Below are 5,688 nucleotides of genomic sequence, written 5' to 3'. Positions count from 1 at the left end.
CTTTCTAGGTCACGTTAGTCAGCTCATTACGGTTCGAGTGATGCTGTCTGTGCTGCATACTGACTTTCACATCACTGAAGTCAAAAAAGCACTGGATACAGAAACATTCGAATCAAAGAAACAGTTTATTAACACACAATGGTCTCAATAATAGTAATAATAATATAATCTCTGTAATAGTGGGGCCTTTGAGACACATTAAAAACTGCTAGTTTGTGTCAGATGACAGCAGTACGTGTGAGGTGATGAAGAGTGCAGTAGTAATGTTCCTGATGATTCCTCTCAATGGAAGTGCATTGGCATGGTTCAAATTGTACTTATCTGACCGCCATCAATTCGTAGCAGTGAATGAAGAGGTATCATATCAATCACAAGTGCGGTATGGAGTACCTCAAGGCTCAGTACTAGGGCCGTTACTCTTCACGCTTTACATGTTACCCTTGGAAGATATCATCAGGAAACACAGTGTTAGCTTTCACTGTTATGCTGATGATACGCAGCTCTATATTTCTTTGTGGCCCGGCGAAACATACCAATTTGAAAAACTAACGGAATGCATAGTCGATATAAAAAACTGGATGACGAGTAATTTCATACTGCTAAATTCAGAAAAAACAGAGGTGTTAATTATAGGACCTAAAAACTCTGCACGTAATAACCTAGAACACTGTCTAACACTCGATGGCTGCTCTGTCAATTCTTCGTCATCAGTTAGGAACCTAGGTGTGCTATCTGATAGAAATCTTTCGTTAGAAAGCCACGTTTCTAGCATTTGTAAAACTGCGTTTTTCCATCTCAAAAATATATCTAAATTACGACCTATGCTCTTAATGTCAAATGCAGAAACGTTAATTCATGCGTTCATGACCTCAAGGTTAGATTATTGTAATGCTTTATTGGGTGGTTGTCCTGCACGCTTAATAAACAAACTCCAGATGGTCCAAAATGCGGCAGCTAGAGTTCTTACTACACTAGTGATGATTTGTTCGTGAACGAATCATTCTCGTTGACTCATATTTCTCGTTCACTGAAATTCCTCCCTCCAGAGCAGCACGGCGCTATTGGCAGCGCATGCGCAGTTCAGTGAACCGGGTAGCTCAGTGGACTGTCAAAGAATGACTAAACCTCAAGCCTTAGAGTTTGAGATGTGACGGAGCACGTGATTTGTTGAATGTAGTGAACGAATACGCCCTTCACTGAACGAGTTTCTTTGGAGTCTGAACGAGATCGAGAGATCTTCTCATTCATGAACGAGTTGAATGAACTGGTACATCTCGTTCGTGAACGAAATAAATGTGTACCTGGTCAGTCGGCCATTTAGCATGTGTCAGTCTCGATCAGCACTCAGCAGATGCAAAGTGCAGTTATAGGTATTGTGCACATATGCTTGTTTATATATTCATATTTAGCATACAGAACATAACTCCACGTTTAATCCCCGATTTATGAATGTGTAATTGTCTGACCAAACAATTAAAATGTTAATTATGCAAGAAAACCTTGCTTTGGTCATCTGATCAACTTATTTAGACTTTGCTTATTTAATGAGTAGATTATGCACACATTTAGTCCTCTGCACAATGTGACTTTGCTGCAGCCTGGAACTGAACTGCTGGTTTCGTCTGGTCAGAGGAGAGCTGCCCCCGACTAAGCCTGGTTTCTCTCAAGGTTTTTTCTCCATTCGGTCACTGATGGAGTTTTGGTTCCTCTGGCTTGCTTAGTTGGGGACACTTCATTTCCAGCGATTTGATTGCACAGATACTATTTAAACTGAACTGAGCTGGATGACATCACTGAATTCAATGATGAACTGCCTTTAACTGAAATTGAGTGTTTACTATTGTGATTTTGCATTAATGACTAATGTCCTAATTAATGCTGTACAGTTCCTTTGACACAATCTGTATGGTTAAAAGCGCTATATAAATAAAGGTGACTTGACGTGGTTTAACAGAGACACCGCTGCCCGTGCTCGCAAGCTTCACTAAAGGTAAAGCACACACACTCACCTGTGGACACAAGAGACGGAAGGCGCTCGTGCTCTCAAACTGAAACATACAAATAACTGCTGTTTTAATGACTTAAACACTCTTAATGTCACACTGTCTAAGCATCAGAGCTATTCCTGAAGTAGCATAGAGGAAAAGGCAGTAAAGAATCCTGCTGATAATGTCAGCTCTCATAGCAGCTGAAGTGCTGCTAACACATCCAGTAAATTCAATGAATCATAAAAGATCGGATTGAAAATCTTATATATGGCAATGTGTCCTACGGCACTGTCAGAATGAAAGTAAATTACTAGTAAAGAAATTCCTGTCGGCCCTGTGTATCCTTTGCAGATGCATGAGCAGAAGTTCAGAAATGTCTGTCTATTACACACAGCTCGCCATGTCAGCTCTCATAGCAGCTGAAGTGCTGCTAACACATCCAGTAAATTCAATGAATCATAAAAGATCGGATTGAAAATCTTATATATGGCAATGTGTCCTACGGCACTGTCAGAATGAAAGTAAATTACTAGTAAAGAAATTCCTGTCGGCCCTGTGTATCCTTTGCAGATGCATGAGCAGAAGTTCAGAAATGTCTGTCTATTACACAGCTCGCCTGTGTCACAAAGCAAGGCCAGACACAACAGATAAGTGCAAAACAGGATGGTTTATTGATATGAGCAGCAGAGGACTGGAACGGGTGAGGTAAAGGCAGGTGAGTGTCAACACAGGGAATGATTCCAGGGTTCTTATCTGAGTTCTGATGGAGAGTATCTTATGCCCGGTTCGTTGGAGATCGTGGAACAGATTCCAAGGAGTTGTTGGAGGATCGCAGGAGGATCAGAAGGTAAGTCTTTCTAGGTGAGTTCAGCTGAGAGAGCCCAGAACGTGCTGTGTGTGTATTTGTAGTGTGGCTTGATTGGTGACAGCAGGTGCGGGTGATCAGAACTCAGGTGACTGTGATCGGGTGATTATCCTGGATGGTGACTGAAGTGACTGATGAATCCCTGACAGCCTGACTGCGTACATCAGAGTGTTCTGGGTTCATCTTTACTCTGGATATAACAGCTGTTGTCTTGTTTAGCAAAGACTCGCCTAGTTAGTCAAACACTAAAAGAGTTTATTTTATATGAGTTGGCACTCGTTCCTTCTCTTTCTAGAACAGAATGACTCATAAATAATGCTAACAATGAGTTCAGTCATGCCCCTTTGCTACAGATTAGGAGAATTCAGTGTGCGTGAGAATGTGAATTAGGTATATTACTATTCGTATTCAGTGAAACAAAAGGAGAAGTTTTGAAGAATCTTCATGCAGATATTATTTAATGACGTTCAGCTCAAATAATCGATCAAATGATCAAGAATAGTCAAAGTCTATTAGTGTAGTGCAGTGTAGTGTGCTATTGCACATTTTGTAAATGCAGGTCTTATATATGTAGCCCTCTCTCTCTCTGCGTGCTAACAGGCCTCTAGCACCGCCGCTGCTACTCTGCGCTGTGTTGTGTGTTCGTGGGTGGTGTGTTGTGTGTTCGTGGGTGGGGTGGTGTGTTCGTGGGTGGTGTGTTGTGTGTTCGTGGGTGGGGTGGTGTGTTCGTGGGTGGTGTGTTGTGTGTTCGTGGGTGGGGTGGTGTGTTCGTGGGTGGTGTGTTGTGTGTTCGTGGGTGGGGTGGTGTGTTCGTGGGTGGTGTGTTGTGTGTTCGTGGGTGGGGTGGTGTGTTCGTGGGTGGTGTGTTGTGTGTTCGTGGGTGGGGTGGTGTGTTCGTGGGTGGTGTGTTGTGTGTTCGTGGGTGGGGTGGTGTGTTCGTGGGTGGTGTGTTGTGTGTTCGTGGGTGGGGTGGTGTGTTCGTGGGTGGTGTGTTGTGTGTTCGTGGGTGGGGTGGTGTGTTCGTGGGTGGTGTGTTGTGTGTTCGTGGGTGGGGTGGTGTGTTCGTGGGTGGTGTGTTGTGTGTTCGTGGGTGGGGTGGTGTGTTCGTGGGTGGTGTGTTGTGTGTTCGTGGGTGGGGTGGTGTGTTCGTGGGTGGTGTGTTGTGTGTTCGTGGGTGGGGTGGTGTGTTCGTGGGTGGTGTGTTGTGTGTTCGTGGGTGGGGTGGTGTGTTCGTGGGTGGTGTGTTGTGTGTTCGTGGGTGGGGTGGTGTGTTCGTGGGTGGTGTGTTGTGTGTTCGTGGGTGGGGTGGTGTGTTCGTGGGTGGTGTGTTGTGTGTTCGTGGGTGGGGTGGTGTGTTCGTGGGTGGTGTGTTGTGTGTTCGTGGGTGGGGTGGTGTGTTCGTGGGTGGTGTGTTGTGTGTTCGTGGGTGGGGTGGTGTGTTCGTGGGTGGTGTGTTGTGTGTTCGTGGGTGGGGTGGTGTGTTCGTGGGTGGTGTGTTGTGTGTTCGTGGGTGGGGTGGTGTGTTCGTGGGTGGTGTGTTGTGTGTTCGTGGGTGGGGTGGTGTGTTCGTGGGTGGTGTGTTGTGTGTTCGTGGGTGGGGTGGTGTGTTCGTGGGTGGTGTGTTGTGTGTTCGTGGGTGGTGTGTTGTGTGTTCAACGTTCCATCCTTTAACTGAAAACAGGCTAGATTAATCGATTCTTAGGATTTAAGAATTGATATAGTTCCGTAAAAATGAGAATCGATTAATATCGAGATATCAAATTTTTTACCCAGCCCTAGTTCACACTCCCCTCGTGTTCACCTGATCAGGTGTGTTTAATGTGTGTGTTTGAGCCGACTCTCTCAGAAGGCTAAACATGTGAGCTGCTGCATCATCAGTCTGCCAAAGACCTTCGTGTCACAGCTTTCATTCAGCTCATTTAGAAAAATGCATCAGGAGTGTCCTCCCAACACCCACAATCCTTTGCGCTCATTCCAGTTCATGGAAAAGAATTGGGAGAAGAGTTCATGCAATGCAGGACAAGAAATGACTTTGAAGTGCGGCAGATGTTTCCTTTTGATTTGTTGTAAATAATGCTAAACTATGCGTGGCGGAGACCACAGGCGGTTGTCATTACCTATATTTGTTTTTGTGTTGCATTAATATAGATTTTAATATGAAGCATTATTCAAATCATTTTCATGTTGTGACTGCAGCGTGTTCTCATGGTGTTCATTGCAGCCTCAGAAGGACTGAACTAGAAGACTCTCACTGTCACAGCTGCAGATATCTGGTGGGTTAAATCCATCTTCAGCGGACTGCAAGGAACAACCCTACTGTCTGAAGTGCACTGAAGTTAAGTTTCCACAGCAGTTACTTGAAGCAGGTGGCAACTGAATGCGATAAACATCCCTCACTAGGAATTGAAATGGTTTTTATCATGTGATATTATGGTGTTAATGACTGATGTGGAGCTATTAAATATGAGAGATAAAGGTCCACACGGCTGGTGAATGGCTGCTCTCCTATGGACTGTCCCAGCTCACCGCTGCTTCTTTTAAGGGGCAAATGAGAGGATTTCATATTTAATATTGTCTGTTTATACACTGGTTAGCCGAGCGAGTGCCTCCCCAGTTTTTCAGTTAAAGCAGCTTTTGCTCCAGAAAGCATTAGCTGAACAAAGATAATTGTAAAAAGCCAGATATCAGATGTCGCTGATGACACAAACCAGCTCATCCAACACGGTTCATTTCCCATTCCAGAGGAGCTGCAAGAGGGCTTTTCTAAACCTCACATCTCAACCATACAGGTGCACATTATTAAGACCAAGCAATGAAAGAAGAGGACAGCCTGAA

This window comes from Sinocyclocheilus grahami, unplaced genomic scaffold (genome assembly GCF_001515645.1).
Source record: "Sinocyclocheilus grahami isolate Dianchi unplaced genomic scaffold, SAMN03320097.WGS_v1.1 scaffold1031.1, whole genome shotgun sequence".
Taxonomy (NCBI): Eukaryota; Metazoa; Chordata; class Actinopteri; order Cypriniformes; family Cyprinidae; genus Sinocyclocheilus; species Sinocyclocheilus grahami.
Note: the sequence above shows the minus strand (reverse complement) of the source record.